At 37.1% G+C, this 18,285-nt stretch overlaps 1 protein-coding gene and 1 long non-coding RNA gene across 2 annotated transcripts in view; one reads left to right on the forward strand and one right to left on the reverse strand.

Annotated features, from left to right (window-relative positions):
- LOC145675176 (uncharacterized) overlaps positions 1-17,665 on the reverse strand; it is a 58,346-nt gene extending 40,681 nt beyond the window's left edge. The window contains exons 1-2 of the long non-coding RNA XR_014129110.1: positions 11,728-17,665; positions 7,991-8,119 (exon numbers count right to left, since the gene is read on the reverse strand). This is a non-coding gene — a long non-coding RNA (uncharacterized LOC145675176). The remainder of the gene's footprint in view (positions 1-7,990; positions 8,120-11,727) is intronic.
- Positions 1-18,285, forward strand: part of LOC145675172 (uncharacterized) — a 106,526-nt gene that overhangs the window by 36,406 nt on the left and 51,835 nt on the right. The gene's annotated exons all lie outside the window — the stretch shown is intronic.

Genomic DNA, 18,285 nt, shown 5'->3' on the forward strand with positions numbered 1-18,285 from the left:
TTTGTATTGTCTACTAATACTTATCGATTCGACTGTGATATTCCTCATTATTGTAATACATATATATACCGGTATATATATATATATATATATATATATATATATATATATATATATATATATATATATATATATATATATAATTTTCGAACTTTTAATATTCTCCTTCACCGGATACAAACTCTTATTAATTAATACACTGAGAAAAGTCCGTTATCCGGACAGAGGTATATTGTACAATTATACGGAATCATTATGTTTACTACAGAAACCTGCACGGAGCACACGTTATCCATATGCTACAGACATTCCCCGCTTAGATGTTACATCATGCCGTTGCAGGATGTATGACATCTAACAGTCTTCCATATATCACATACGTATACGTATGTTACATACGCCAGTTGTATGCTACATGCGTATATCTGTTTGTGAGATTCTGACCACCTATATACAGTTCTTTCGTTCGTACAGAAAGTACGTTTATTCGAAACATGTATGCGGAAAGTATGTATAAAATGTACTTTTTTCAGTTATACATTTGCTGTACGTTAAGTCCTAAAACTACATTATTTACATATGTAACCTACGTTTTTAAGTACGCCACATACATTTTTTCTGAGTATATAATTTCACAATACGCCCTATGTCCGCCTCTCATGTTAGTGTATAAGATATAAGAAATTTACAGCATTCAATGTAAGGTCTACTGAAAAGCTTTTGACACAGTAAGCAGACACTTTTGATCGATGTAAATCAACTTTTAAATTAAAAAATGATTGATTCAAATGACTGGACCAAACCACATGTTCAAATTAAATATAACAAATTCGGTGTTTTTTTAAAAATAATTTAGTTAATTGTAAACAAATTAATTTAAGTTGTTGGCGAATGTAATGACTATTAGTGAATATTCTACGTTTGAACGCATCGTTGGATGATTAACAGTTAATGAAAATATAATGAAACTAATTGTAAATCTGATGTGAAGTGATTCAAATAAAAGCGTATAGATCTAATTAAATACTACTAAAATTATTCCTCAATAGTCTTAAAATTCACTTAAATTAGGAACATTATTAACAAACTAGCAGCGTTCACCCCGCTTCGCTGCGGTCACCCCGGAACGCAATAAACTTTGTTACTTAGATAATTTTTACTTTTTCGCTTTCAAGTGATATGATAAAAACCATAGAAGATTGCAGTAAATGTTAACATTATATCGCCTGTCATTTATGTTAACCCGCCCCGCTTCGCTGCGGTCACCCCGGAACGCAATAAACTTTGTTACTTAGATAATTTTTACTTTTTCGCTTTCAAGTGATATGATAAAAACCATAGTAGATTGCACTAATGTTAACATTATATCGCCTGTCATTTATGTTAACCCGCCGAGTGACACGGTCATGCGGGTTGCATATAAATACGTTTATTTTTACCTATGATGAACTAACAAAGGATTTGTACGTTATGGACACTTGAATGGTCAATTATCTCAAGACACTGGTAATTGAAAATTAAAGTGATATGATAAAAACCATCTAGGGTCCAAATCCTAATAACCCCCCAAAAATGAAAGAAATTGGTTCAGCCGTATTAGCGTGATGAGGGAACAAAGGATTTGTACGTTCTCTTTTATATATAAGATGTGCTGTCCATTGGCGATTAGGGGCGTGAAGGTAATTGCTGCCCCCACTTTTTTGACTTTACACTATAACCTAATTACATGCCCCCTTACTATTAGTAGTGTTTTGTCCCCCTTTTCAGTGTTCATACCCAATTGCCGTCACTGGTACTTTCCATTGCAAGCGAATAGATCTGTATTTTTGCGCAACTACAATTGATTACGGAAAGTAAGATAAATTTAATGCTTGATTAAAATTATTAGTTATTTAGTATACTAAATATTAAATTTGTCTTTAAAAAGAGGTTTGCACGTGTATGTTATATGGGAACATAAGAAACTGGAAATAATAAAATGTGGAGTTGTTACAAATGATTATAGCTGTTTCATGAATTTGGCGTAGCTATGATATTTGGCATGGTGGGGTGCTGACTGCCACAGCCAATTATTGGTGCTGATTGCCACGACTGGCGCTGATTGCCAATATCAAGGTGCTGACTGCCACGATGGCGTGCTGACTGCCACGGGCCTGAGAGAAAGTTGCTAGAAGTAACATTACCGGACGCCAAGAAGCATGAAAGAAACTAGATGAACCTTAGGATCGTGTTGTTCAGACCAACACCTAGCAAAGGTCTCTGTATATACACTCATGTCCAAAATTATTGTCGCATGACTATAAATATGTTGTTCTAGTAATATAATTTGATAACGAAAAATGAAAAAAATGAAATGAAATCTTTGAGTTTTACGTCCCACGATTATGCCGGTTAGACTAAAGGAGACGGTGAGGATGAATAATGAATGAAAATGGTGGGATGAAGAAAGTGGGAGGAAACGGGAGAATCCCGAGAAAACCCACGCACACGGTGTTTGTCCACCACAAAGTTCACTTGGCTGAGGCTGGTATCGAACCCGGGGCCCCTAGCACCAGAGGTGAACGCTCTACCACTGAGAATTTGATAACGAATTCTCCCGGTATTTTTTATAATGTTAGTATGTGTATAATTGGCAAAGACAAGTATGTGGTAAATTTCATGTCAAAAGAGCAGTAAATAAGAACAATAAAACGAAAATAAATTTTTCTTGTCCATTAGTTACATTTTATTTTACTCATTATGATTTTCGCATTTATAATTCTTTCCCTATGAAATTTACCACAAATATATTACTTCCTGATTATACACATATCAGTATTAAAAGTACTATGCAAAATTATCAAATTATATTCTTACAAGAAGACAGTTATAGATATGGGACAATAATTTTGAACATGAGTGTACTTCAGTTTTGTCAGGGAGCGGTGCGTACAAAATTGGTACGATTTATGTATTCTCACTTGAACTCCCTATGTCAGCATGAACTGTGTACAGCTGCGCAAGTTGTTTCGAGCAGCTCTTGAAAGTTCCATCAAAAAAGCACTGCTGGCTGTCCCTCACAAGGGAAGTTCAGGATAAAGCACTCGCCTGCAGAGATACTAAGCATGCCATTCAAAGTCCCAATTCATGCTGATTACAACAACCTAATAAAATTCCTGTACGGTTGAGAACGGTTCGAGATATTTAACTTCATACAAGTTTACATGAGAAAATGAGGATATACGCATTTATACGTGTTAAGTTCAACATAATTAGTAAGGAATATTGACATACGAATTGAAAGCTATCGGAAGTAACAGAAAAAAAAAGTGTTTCGCAATAACTAACGGGTTTGTTAGATACAACTAGTCATTGCATTGTTCACAATAATCATAGGTTAGAGATGAAAATTGATCACTGTTGTTCTTCTGTTTTATGAAGAAATGACGCAGGCAAAAGACTCCCTTGCACCATGAACATTTTATATGTGCAATTGCGTTGCATCCGTCAAGGGAACAGTTCGCAGAACCAAAGCAAAAAGCAAATTCGACAAGTGATTCAAAAGTTATAGGCCTATAATTTGTTCGTAACCTGCCTTGTAGAACGCAAACTAAAACAATCATCACTCATTTTCTCATATAAACTTCTAAGCTGAATATCTCGAACAGTTCTCAACGTACAGGAGTTTTATTACCTGTTGTAATCAGCATGAATTGGTCATTCAAATGACATGCTTATTTCTCTGCAGGCGAGTGCTTCTCCCAAACTTCCCTTGTCAGCTGGCTTCAGACACTCATATCCATTAAATAATACAATAAAACAATTAATATAAACAATGAAATGTGCAAATTGTACATATAACAGAAAAGACATTCCCTTTATAAACATCCAAGCGTATGTCGTTACACTTAGTGAGCAACTTTGTAATTTATAGGAATCCACATAGATTTGCTGTGATGATTACTAAATTAATCCCTAATTATTCTCTACTAAATTAATTAATAATCATAAATTTAGTATGAGGGATTAATTCCTCTCTTTCCAAATACAGTTTCTCCCAGGCTCGTGGCAGTCAGCACGCCGTCGTGGCAGTCAGCACCTTCATATTTGCAATCAGTCACAGTCGTGGCAGTCAGCACCAATAATTGGCTGTGGCAGTCAGCACCCGTGGCAGTCAGCACCTATCCTAAATTAGTACACTGTGTGGAGGGTGTTAGAAACAATTATTAGTTCATATAATATCGTTTTGTAGACACGATATGATTCACTTCCTTCACTGTCTTTAAGTTATTCACTAATAACTAAAAGTTGAAAGTGAGCTTAGGGAAGAGCCTTAAGATCTACCAATAACGTGTTATTTACTGATAACGAATAGAATATAATTTTTGTGATCGTTGGCGAGATAAAGCATAGCTGGACACTACATTAAAATTCAACAAACTGAACTACACAAACACACGTATACGATATTGTCTTTTTTTTCAAAAACAAAGAAATTACTCTTTCCTGCTCATTTCCCGAGCTGGATAATGCCATACAAAATTAATTTCATGCCTTTGCAGTATTTTGATACTAGAGAGGAGGGAAATTCTTGTGCTCGCCTTTCTTCAGGCTACATTTTCGAGATTACGTAATTAGGTAATTTTCGGTCTCTAATAGACTCTTCTCGGGACATTAGAGTCAAAAGAGCACATAACGAAACCCCGCAGAACGGAAATTAAAATATGGCAAGCTTCAGAAATGGTCTAAGAGAATGAGAGCTATAATGCAGCAGTTCCTCTGGTGGGAAAGTCAGAGTCCATATTCTGCACCAATTGTGATAGTAACTAAAAAAGATGTCTCCCCGCGCATATGTACGGACTTTAGAGGATTAAATAGGATATTAAGGCCCAATTATACGCCAGTGCCGCGTATAGATGAGATACTAGCGTTTTTGAATGGTACCAAATACATAAATACTTTGGACATGCAAAGTGGGTACAACCAATTATTAATCCGACCGTGTGATATAGAGAAGACTGCATTCATCTGCAGTCGTGGAAAATTCGAATTTTTGAGAATACCTTTCGGCCTAAGCACGGCCCCGGCCCTTTTTCAAAATATGATGAACGTTATCTTTGGTGACATTATGTGGAAGTATGTAATTTGTTATTTAGACGATTTGGTTTGTCCTAGTCCTTCCTTCCCAGCTTTAATAGAAAGAACGAGAATTATTTTATCTCGACTCCAGGAGGCCAACTTAAAACTCAACCCTAAGAAATGTTACTTTGGTTACGAAGAAGCCTCGGTGCTTGGTCACATCGTCGGCAGGCGAGGAATTTGTGTAGACCCCGCAAAAACGGAAGCTATATCAAATGTGCCATACCCCACCACAGTCAAAGAAATACGTAGTTTTATTGGACTTTGTTCATTTTACAGAGCTTTTGTCCAAGGGTTTTCTACTATTGCAAAACCACTCATTTCATTGACTAAAAAGAACGCCAAATTCGAATTTGGAGAAACCGAGAAACAAGCATGGGATACTTTGAAATCTTGTCTTACATCTGCTCCCGTCTTTGCACACTTCGACCCGAATCAGGACGCCATAGTCTATTCGGATGCCTGTCGAGACGGAATAGGTGGATACGTTGCACAAATTAAAGAGGATAACAAAGAACACCCAATAGCCTATTTTTCGAAATCTTTGTCTCCAGCGGAGCTCAATTACTCCACGGTTGAGCTTGAAGCGCTAGGAGTTACCAAGACGATTTTGCATTTCCACTTTCTATTAGCAGACCGTCCCTTTATTGTGCGGACCGATGCTCACGGCATATGTTACCTAAGAAACAATAAGATGCTAAATTCTCGTTTTATGCGTTGGGCAATTCGTTTACAACCTTATCAATTTACAATTGAACACGTCAAAGGCCGCAATAACGTGACAGCAAATTTTTTGTCCAGGTGTCCGTTAAAGGATGAGTTACCCTCAAAATTTGTTCAAGAAGAAGATTGTGCAGACGTGTGCAATCTAGTGTTATGCCCCAAAATAGATATCAAAACAATGCAAAAAGAGGACGATAAAATTACAGAACTAATACAAAAGAAGAAAGATAACCCCACTGATCGTGCTCTAAAACCCTATGTTGTAGTTGACGATGTTTTATATCGAGTCATGAACAAAGATAAGAAACTAGTGATACCGGAAAAGGCTATCCCCGACATATTACACGAGGCCCATTCGTCTCCGCTGTGTGGAGGCCATACGGGATTTTCTCGCACTTACTCTAAAGTGAACGAACGTTATTACTTTCCTAACATGGGGAAAATAGTTAAGGAATACGTGCGCTCGTGTGACGAATGCCAGAGGGTGAACATCCCTAGAGAAAAGAAACAAGGTTTTCTTCACCCTTTACCTGTAAAAGAGGAATTGTTTTCCCGCTGGAGTTTAGATATTTTTGGCCCGCTACATAGTAGCGCAGGCTACAGTTTTATCCTGGTTATGATAGAATATCTTAGCCATTTCGCAATACTGGTACCGCTACGAAATATGAAAGCTCCGACAGTGGCTAGAGCCATGTCGGACGAGTTAATCACGCGTTTTGGCCCCCCAAAAGAGGTACTGACGGATAGAGGTACAAATTTTCTCTCGGCGATAATGACCGAACTAAATGATTTATTTGACATCAAACATGTTCGAACTGCAGCATTTAAACCGTCAACAAACGGGCTATGTGAGCAATTTAACTCCGTCATTGCAAATTTCCTAACTAAGTACACGGCTAAACAGCCTACTAAGTGGGCGGAATATGTCCGCTTGTGTGCATATGCCTATAATATATCAACCTCTCCTATTAGGAAATATTCCCCATATGAAATTGTCTTTGGTCAAAAGTCAAGATTTCCCACTCAGTTGGACACCCAGTATCAATTCACAAAAATACAGGAACATCAGAAACAACTAAAGTTAATCCGTAAGTTAGCCCAGCAGGCTATGACGCATGCACAGCAGCAGACTAAGTTACGAGTTGATCGTACTAGACAACCTATTAAGCTAAAAGTTGGTGACTTAGTATTGTGTAGAGACTATCTACCTAAGAAGGATATTTCTCCAAAGTTGACATCCAAGTTTATGGGGCCGTATTACTTAAGGAGTATTTCTCCTACAAATGCCTGTAAAATCGAATTAGTAGCAAACCCTAACCACACTCAGATTGTAACTATTGAAAGGTTAAAGAAGTATTTCCCCCGAGACAACTCACGCGAGCTGGAAGATTCTAGCGATAGTGAGGACGATGAATGTTAAGCGTACCGTACAATTTGACCATGAGGCCTCGCCGCCTACCTTTTGACGAACTTTAAAAAAAAAGAGAAAAACAAACTTGGCGTATATTAACTAGTGAGTGTGTAGAATGTCTCATATATCGGAGAATGTCTCATATAGTTTATAGACCTCTAAAAGGTGGAGTATATGTAGTCACACATGACCTCTGGCATACCGGAACACTTGTATACAGGGCTATAGATAGAGCCAATCTACATTGTGAATTTGAAAAAAAAACTATTTTCGTAAACTCTTCAACAGGCAGAAACTAAGGGTTACTTCCTGGGATCTATTCCCCCTCTCCCCTCGATGCTGTAACAGGCGTTAGATACCCATGGCCTACTATGGGAATAGGCACTCATCTCAGTCGGCGGCGCTAAACTTGAATCGAGGAGCAAATAAGTCATTTTTCTTTTTGAATCAGGGCCCTACCATAACTACCATACCATGGAAAAAGTTAGACGAGTCACAGAAAGGTTATGTCGAGTTGATACCTAAAGGAATATTTTGCCAACATATTGGGGCAAATATTATTTTTTTTTGTTCTTTGTGTGAATGTTGCCGGCAACGAATGAGTTACTCCTCTTCTTTCCCTACAAGACTCCCAATATGCTGTCAAACACGGAAAACCTATAAGAAACCCAGGTGTCGACGTAGCTGAAAAGAGAAAATGTTGTCAGTGATCACAAACATTTATATGCACAAGTGTACCTGAATGGTATACTAAACTCCTCATTCACATTATAGGAATCCAGCCGTTGCCGCCGCCTGATTATTTCCTTTGTTTTCTCTAAAGAAAACCTCGCCGCTCTCCCTCCTCGTGTCTAGGAATGCGTTAACCTGGAAAATAAAAGCAATGTCAACAACGCTTGTTTTCGTAGCAAAGCCAAAAAAAAACTTTCTCTTAATTATGATACACTCGTTAATGTTACGTGTCACTTGCTTTGTTCTGGGTTATACAATTTAAAAAAAACAAAAAGGGGAAGTTTGATTCTCCCCACTAATAGGCAATATAGGCGTTTTAATTATGCCCGTTGTTCCTTTCCAGGATATCATCTGACTTCTACGGTTAACCATGGCAATGGCACAAGGGCATCCTGACGAGCATCACTTACCCCTTGGTAAGGTGAACTCCGTTGCCACTGCTTATTTCCTTTCTGTTGCCGGGTTCACTCTGGACCCCAATCTGTTTATTCCTTACGAGATTTCTTTTCTCATAACCAATGAAGCCCCCCTGGACGGCCCTGTCGTCCATGACATAGCTAACTATCTACTTGCTCCTCCTTTTTCCTCTGTAACCGATCTATCCTATGCTAACCAACTTCGTGTTGCTATACACGAAGCAACCACCCAGACCCCCTTCAATGCTGGACACCATCACTTGGAAGACGTCCTGGGGAGATGGATGACCCATGTCCCTTATGGGACCGTCATTTTTACATTTGGGAAGGCCGCCACCGAGCTCCTCCAGGTCAAGCTCCCGAGGCGCCCATTTATGGACCTGGCGGTGGTGTGTTCTAACCCGTGGCATCATTGGCTTGCCCATCCGGCGTTGGGGCTTGAATTTTCCTGCCCAGTGGCGACTCACCATGGGATCGATCAAACCCGGTGTAGCCACGGCATTTTGGAGCGTATGTATCACAGTTATTCGAATTGGAATCTGCCCTCCCCTAATCCCAGTAACTGGGACCCGGATTCGGGGGCTTCTGATGTATAATCCTCCCCAGTCTCGCACCCGGAACCATTTGCACTCCAGATGGGTACAACCCCACTGTTAGATAACAGTTTGGGGGCGGGGCGCCATAGCAATGCTAGGCGGCCCCGTGGGAAAATCGGTACATGACTCAAAGATACTGTATCCCATGGACTCAGGTTTTAACCCCGGAGTCTTGTCCGTGGAGGGGTTAACGTACCCAACTGGTACTCCGATGGGGATGGCCAGCCTCCTTCTGCCCCCTTTCCCCACCCCCATTTCTGTTTTCCTTACCCTCTCTCCTCCTGCCTTACAAAATATTTGGTTATGCTACGACTCTCCGCTTTGCCAGAGGCACTTTTCCATCTCTCTCCTGACATGCGCTTATGTTAGCTTCCTTCTTTGAGTACTCCACACGTGCCTGCCCCGTTTTGATGGCTTCGAGCTTCGTTCTCCATTCTCCCTATCTTTCTATTATTTTTTTTTATTTTTTTTCCCGCGTAGTTGGGGCGGGAAGCGTAGGGTTATAATTTTTTAAAAAAATAATAATATAAAAAATAAATATCAAAAAAATATGGAGAAATACGCCTTCATCTCCGTTATGCTTGCTGCTGCTGTGGACCTCGAAATCATATATATGTTTCGTACTTTTTCTGCGACCCTTCTGGGTGAACACAAGCGACCTTATGCTGCTGTAAAATTGCAACTATCTTAAGCAATGGCCAATCTCTGGCAAACTACTGCAATGTACTAGCATACTGCGCATATTGTACATAATGCGTTTACAATTATATGTGTACCGATTTTTTTAATAATGTAAATAGCTACCTGTGTACTATATTTCGCTACCTTTAGTAGTAAGATTACATTATCTTTAGTTATGTTAAGTTCATGTTGAATTATGGTCGAGTATTAACAGTGTTGCTCAGTTTAGTATAATGTTTTCAATTATAAGAGCAAACAAAGGATGAATTATATAATATAAGAGTGATTAATTATTTATCAATTTAGTTGGTAATCATACTATCATTAATGATAAGAATACTTAGCGTTAAGGTTATTATATGTATTTCGTAAGAACATTTGGGGGTAGATTGATCCCCCCCATTTTTTTCTGTCCTCCCATCATTGGGTAATGGGCTAGAACCCGCTGATTGTAACTAACTTGAGTATATTACTATCGCCATATTATGTAAAGTAACGGTTACAAAAATGACATCATTGTGGGTTATAGGAACTTCCCAGATGTTGTCCTACCACTACACCATTATACTCGTGTTTTACAATTATCCCTGTGTAACTGCCTTCATACAAGTTAAAATTTTGGCTTGATTTGATTAAAAGGCACACAACGCTGATAATATACCGCAGAAGGGTATTAAACCACGCTATCACTGGTAATAATAATAATATTAATAATAATAGTAAAACACTGAAGGAAAATCATTACTTGTACATCAGGACGTGGTGAATATCAAGACCCGAATACCAGAATCCTTCATACTCTACATGACTCACATTAAGGACACTCGAGCTCTGTCAACTTGTTTTTAATGAATCTGGTTTAAACTAACTTAATTCTATTCAGAATAAAACTTATGATTATACCCGTCACAAGATGTTAAAACTACAAGTCAGGGAATTTTTAAAAAATTGGTGGCCCCCTCCATAAGCGGCCCTGTTTAATAGGTGGAAAAACGCTGCTTCACGAACTTTAGAATATAAATATAAGAACGTGACAGTGTTTATAATTTTAAGTGAAATACAATGTCAAAATAAACAAACAAAACTAGTATTCTTTAAAAAACTTAAAAATTAATCGAATAGCATTTTGGTTGATGCAAAATTTTTAACGTTCACGGATACTTCCTCAACACTCGTCTTTCATTCAGCGTTAAAACTAAAAGCAAATCACCTCTTATCGGGTGACGGAAGTGAGTCCAGCTGCTAACAAGGACTCAGGATGTTGTTGCGTGTAGCTCTATACACACCAACATGTATAACGGGAGAATAGATAAATAAAAAAAAAATAGGGAAATGACATCACAACGAAATGAATAATAATAATGTTGTTGCATAAATCATCACGATTGGGATACACCATAGTTTCAGTTAAGCTATTGATTCTAAACGATTCCTGGTTCGATCCCCCGATGGATCATTTCTTTAGCTCTATATCTTAATGAGCGCTCCTCACGAGCGCAAGCTTGTATTTGAATTGGTTATGTGAAAGTAGGTTAGAATCAAATACTTTCAATAGACACTTAGTTTACCACATATCATCACTAGGGGTCCCGAGTTCGAGACCCGGAGTATTCCTGTCAAAATTAATTTCGTTGTAAGAAAAATGATCTCAATTATCAGTAATTATTGGCAGTTACGCAATTGTATCCAGCTTTGAAAGGGAACAGATAAGTCGGAGATCGAATCCCGACTCACGCACTTTTTGTATGAGTGACGCGCACAAAACACCGTTTTTGTTTTCGTTTTCCTTAAGGAAACACTTACTAACTTCACAGATATTGCAAAAGCAGCTTTGATCACTATCTTTCATTGTGGCTTTCACTTAATTCAGTAATAATAAAAATCGGTATGAGATACTCCCAGGTTATGAACTGCGATTTCGTTGCACTCGAGTTCAGCACTGAACTATGTTAACACTCACTAGTAAAACGAATTGGTAATTTGACGTGAAGAAAAGGAAAACGCATGTTTCAAAAATAATACACTATTAATTCAGGGAGATAGTACTTACCCCGTAACAGGAAACCTCCCCTCATTGTCTCTGGAAACATAAAGTCTTTTTTTTTCTTTCCTGTGCGTTCTTCGAGAAAAGGATGATACGTATACCCCAATAAGCTGAAAAAATATGAACCATAAAGTTAAGGTCTTATTTAAACTCGTTGGTTATCATACTTAATAATTAGCACAGTGCAATAATTAGCATCATACTTAATTTTGAGAAATTAGATAAATGTAACTGTTAGTTAACTCCAGTCATGTCTTAACTACCAAGTTCGATAAATTTCGACTATTAAGTAGCCGGGACACTACACTCAACTTCAGGTCCCAGCGTCCAATCTATAATACTATGTGTGTGTGTGAGAGTTTTCGTTTCAGGTCTTTCCTTTCAGAAATCTAGCAGCAGAACCTGCCCAGGTGGGAAGAAGTGAAAGGACCTGCGCATTGGAAATAACTGAGTATTCATGTTCCTTTTTTATATTTTTGTTAAAAGTTATTAATCTTTAATCATTTGATTATCAATTTACTTGGAGATAACTGACTATTCAATTACATTTCTTATGTTTGTTGTAGGTTAAAGTTAATTTTTTTTCATCACTTGAATGTCAATTTATTTCAAAAAAAAGGAATTTGACATTTTCCTTTGTTATTCTTACTAAGCTACCTACAAAAGGGGATGCAATATAATGAACAAATCAAAATGTGCCCAAGATAAGACTGCCTCCTTTGAGGGCCTCATTTGTCAATAATTAACTTTACAAAGCTCAAAACCTTACATTCTATAACAATTGAGACAACAATCCAAGAAATCTATAACAATTGAGACAGCATATTATCAAGGATTTAGTAAGACACTATTTAAAAAAAAGAAGAGGAAATCAGCGTACAATAATGAAAGAAAATATATATGCATGTTAACTAAGATTTTTTTTTCAAATGCTGGTTATGCCCTATTGTGACATAAGTCTTATCTTGAACACTATGGGTACATAAGTTGTAATAAAGTGTAAAAAACTAGAAAAAGGATTGCAGAGATGAAACATTACATGTTTAAAATTTATATCAGTTTGTTTGAGTTTGTTTTAAATGTTTAGTTCAATTAATTGCCAGAAATTTATATCAGTCTGCTTGAGATAATTTAAAATTTTTAGTTAAATTAATTAACAAATTTTGATGATACTTTGGAACTAATTCTCTTAACTAGCATATTTGCAAAGGTATAATTAAATTTAATTAAATCTTGTTGAATCTAACCTGTGATTAAAAGTTCTGTGGTTTACGAAGTAACTTAAAAGTATGGCATCAACTTGCTACGCTGTATCCTTGTTAAAATTCAATTAAAAAAAAAGGGGTAAAATAATATTAACATTTCAAGGTATAAAAGACCGTATACAACAAACTTTTCGTACTCATGCATAGCAATCCAAATAAACGACTGACCACTCGTATCCTCTAAATTAGGAAAACAATGCAAATATACTTATCTGACAATGTTAAGATGTCCCTGGTCTGAAGCCGGCGTCTGTAACAGTATACTACATGTATTCTCTCAGTTGCGATGCAAAACCCCCTTGTCCCCACTCTCTCCGAACATTCCTCAGCTGAGCTGATAATTTACAAGCCACTTATCATTACACCAAGTTGTATAATTAGCTCACTTCCGCCATGCTGGCTAAAGTCAAACTTCTCTTAACACGCTATTCCTCAGCCAGACTATATCTGAAAACAAAATATACTGCAAATGTATGTCAATAAGGCAATTACATCCTGACGTACTCATAACAAACAAGGTATTGCTCATCTTGTAAAGTACCATGGATTTACTCACCATATGATTCATCACATATTAATCATAGCAGCAAATGAAAAGGATATTTTAATAATTCACTTTCCTCCCTCATTATTATTCCACTAATGAAGAAACAAACCAAGTTTGGTAAATCAATCATCTTGTGAAGAACTTGTTTCCACCAGGATGTTATCTTTCTCTTCGCATCATTACCGCTCAAACCCGAGAGGCATCCTAATAGTAATGTGTGGTCAGCGCACATACACTTATTTCCAGACTTATGATCTAACTTGTTCATGGTATAAAATTGAGCCTTAATCCCATAGAGATATTATTACATTATTTAAACAGGTATCTTTGCCTAGACATTATCTAGACAACTATCTATGCCTAGATTCTAACGATGTGTGGTCAGCACACTTAGGACATCTGAACGAAAAGCATTTTGGTAACCTTCGTAGGTTCCATCGATCACTATACCTTTCTTTAAGCTGATGTGTGGTCAGCCCAGTTAAAAAAAATGAACAATTAATAGAAGGATACAGTGGAACTGCCTATATAAATAAGTACTCTGCATACGCCAAGGTTAATATGTAACGCATTAATGATTATGTAGTCTAATAGTCTCTTTGATTGCAGATCTCTATCCATTGCCTTCCCAGTGTGATGTCTAGAGTAAGGCCCCCCCCCAACCGACCTAGTATCTGGAGGTATCCAAGGATCCAGATCACAGCATGTCGGCCCCATCCAGGGCTGACCCAGAGGGACGATATGGAAATTGACTATTGTTATTGTTTCGATCCATCACTGTTTGATAGTGGACAACAGTTATCTATAAAATCTGAACTTTCATCCGGATACAAAACTTTCTTTGTACCACAAAATATATAAACTTCTGCAGTAACAAGGAAATCTCGCTTATCTACGAACAGACTCCTATTTACCTACATCAGTTCATTGCTTACAGGTGAAAAACTCTTCTCGTACCAGGACAAGCACAGAAATTTGAACGAGTGATAATACTCAATGTGAAAGTAATAAAAACTCCTTTCAAATCAGCGTTGTGACAAATCCTAAGAAGACTGTAAGCAACGTCAAGAGACTTTAAAACTTTCTCAATATATGAAATAACTCAGTTTTATTGTAGTAAGCATGATATAATGTACCAAAAGCCATGGACAGTTATTGTTTGAATATAAAAATTAAAATCCTATTGTTTGGTCAAGTAAAAACACAAGTTTTGTGTTTAGACATTTAAAGAAACCTATATGTGAGTATGGTAATTGAGTTCCCACATTCTCATTCCACCATGTTAAAGACCGTAATTTTTGGAACCCTCTGTATAGTTATCTTTTGGCACACACATAAGCGAAAAAGACAAGGAAGTAATTTATTAAATTATCCATTGCACATTGTAATCAACTGTTGCTCAACAACAGGTCACCGTGACGTCTCCATATAGAATTATTCTCCGCATAACTAAATTACTTACACTATGTATTTAAGATTTAAAAACAGAAAAGTTCGCCACAAACGGAAACTTATGGTTGTTATCAGTCAAGGTTAGTTGAATTAAAAGAAAGAACGGAACATACTTCCGGTGTGTTTTAAAAACATATCAACCATAGCTTATGTTGTGGTTAACTTTTGTGTTTAAAAATCTATCCTCTAAAACAACAAGAACCAAGAACATGATGAAACATGATGTAACTTGACTTCGTAAATTTCCTTTGTAACCACAAAGAAATCCCTCTCGATTTCGAGTTGTATTAAAAAAAGGGACATAAAATACGAATGCTAATACTATTTTTCGTAATAATAAGAATAGGAATACTAGCAATACTAACATTACTAACCTATAAACCCCCCTAACATTCCCCCCTAATTATACAAGAAACGTTATACAGTCCTCTGTAAACGCATGTACTCTAGTATAGTAAACGTAACTGCACCCCTGACTATTAGAATTCGTATCTGTTATTATCATAGGCCATTAGGGCGTAAACTAACACACTAACCATAGGGTCAGTCCTTCGACTATTCAGTCTCCCCCGTACTGACACAACCCCTCATGGATTCATGAAAGAAGTCTAGAGTTGTTATATGTAATCCTTAGGTGCGCTAAAATGCGCTAATCGATTGTAATGTCAGTACATTGTCAGTATACGTAAATGTCAATGTGTCTAGTGTAATGCCTACCACACAGGATGAGAAAACCAAATCGAGGTCGAAATAGCAAACAGACTTAGTAAAAGTTTATAAAAACAGATATACATACTGTGATCATTTGTATCGAACAGAGCTATACAGTAAAGTTGTAATATATTATACTTATTGCAACCAATGTAGAGAGCAATAGCTAATAATGTGAGATTTAATCCTCAATAACATTAGAATGAGTTTTAACATAACATGTGTATAGACGCACTTGAAAATTTATCAAGTATTGTGTTTTAACCGCTAGTTGATCATTAGTCAATTGCTAGTTATTTTACATACGTGAGTTAAGCCTTTAGGATGCAATCGTTTTTATATTACAAGCAATATATATTACAGGATATGTAATGTTGTACTTAAATACTTCCAAAGTTGATTTTCCTTACATGTCATAAAATATTCACTTGATTCTGGAAAGGAGAGTATAGCCTATGCTTGATGAAGTATAACTGGTATATTGGAACAACATAAGAAATTTTGTTCACAAACTGTAAGGCACAACCCCGCAATAATTTAAAAATTAAAGCCAACACAATTGAGTGTACTATTCTATATCATTGCATGTATTTCCCCTTTGGACTATACTATAACCAATGAAAATTACTCTTGTAACTTTATCGTCCATTTCAGTCAAACTTTAAAGCGCTTCACGCTACATTTGTTTGAGTGTAGTTAATGTTGAATTTCTTTCATTTATAGTTGAATAAAATTATTAGCCTGAGACAATCACATTTAACACGTATGACTGTAATGGTACTCAGTACAGTAAATATAATTGTACTTAGCAAATCAGTGAACTCACAAAATCTTAATTTTCTTTATAACACTAGAAGTGGTACTCATATTCGGTTCGAAGTCATGCTTAATAATCTGGTTAGGAATTGGTTTTAAAAAAATCTACTATTGTGAGTTCACACGAAAACCTCTTGATAATTATAAGCTAGAAGGATTCCATGATTGTAAGGTTTCATCCCACATATTTCAATCTAACGTTCTGTTAGTGGAATTGTGTACATTTAAACGTACTATAGTATGACACATGAAATCTTACAATCCCGCTCTTTTGCAATTTATCCGTTCATAATCTCCACACTTTTGTTTTTAGTTCTTTAGCGCCTTACGTGAGGCCCATCTACCTTAACCCATTAACTCCCAGCAACTTGCCTTGGACAGCCGTTTCTGTATTTGGATATAAATAATAGGAAGATAACTTTTGACATTTTTTTTGTTTATTTTTTTTTACCGAGGTCGGCGGATAACTGTTACACAGTTGTGCCTCGAAGTCCTAAGCCGGACTCAAATTATGGGGCGAGATGCCCGCGCTTTTCAAATTGTGTGTGCAGTAAGGAAAAGAGAGAAAGGGAGAACGGAGTCAGTTGAGGTTCAGATTGAATTAGCAACCTGATGCCTCATTGACACCAACCCTCACACATGTAATAGTGGTATGACCCTGGCTTTGATTTACTCAGATCACAGCGCCGGGTCCCCGGATGTAATATTTAGGTAATACCACGCAAGCGATAAATACATGAAATCTATTATGTATTTGGAGCTATGCGTGAAATAAAAAACTGTAAAAATAAATGTAAAATAGGAATTCCAACCCCGGCGTGATAGGGAAAAATCATAGAGAAACTGGATGTCTTTGCCACTATTGAGCATGCGCGAGAATAGGTTCTCCAAGCTCGCCGAGGCTCGTGACGTAGCGTTCGAGCTACGTCAGAAACTGGCAGAAATGCGTGGGACGTAACGCCTATATAAACGAGGCTTGTTCGCCGCTCCGGTTGATTCTGCGGCCTGCCGACCTCCAGTGTACTTCGCTCTTGTTCGGGACGCTCTTCAGAAAATCAGGTATGTGATTATTTTTTCTAAGTTCCCCCCTCAACTCGGGATGAGCACTTTGAGATTTGTTAGTGAAAAAGTTTTTAAATTCAATATGAGACCAAATTCCCTTTTCAAGAATTATCATTTTTCCTTACGGGCCAATGCAAGTTGCAAGTGCGGGCTATCAAATTCACTACTTTCAATAAATCGCGGCTTAGCATAAAAACCTTCTAGCACCCATTGGGTAGTGTAGGGGTTGTGCTCCTATTTACGTGATGTAGTAATACTTTCCAGTTGTAATTCCAAAGTAACCGAATTGTGAAATTCATCTGTATTCTCATTTTTATTTTTTTTATTTTATTTTTATAAATAAAAAGTAAAATGGAATGGTCTCTTTAATTTAGTCAAGTTATCCCACCTATCTAGATTCAGCTCACAGTCTTCATATGTTACCTGGGTTTCGATCTCCAGTACAAGCTCTACCACTGTTAGTGCACTTTCTCATCATCTTCGAACCAGTAGGCCAAAGACGTTTTCAATACCGAGGCTAAAAGGGAGTTGGACTCCGAAACAACTTTGTAATACTGGGTGGAGAGTGGAGGAGTGATCTCAAATACGATTTCACAAAAGAAAGTGTACACAATTGCTACGCCAATCCCAGAAAAACAAAACATCATAACAATATATATATATATATATATATATATATATATATATATATATATATATATATATATATAT

Source organism: Thermobia domestica, chromosome 2, assembly GCF_964235325.1.
Source record: "Thermobia domestica chromosome 2, izTheDome1.hap1.1, whole genome shotgun sequence".
NCBI lineage: Eukaryota > Metazoa > Arthropoda > Insecta > Zygentoma > Lepismatidae > Thermobia > Thermobia domestica.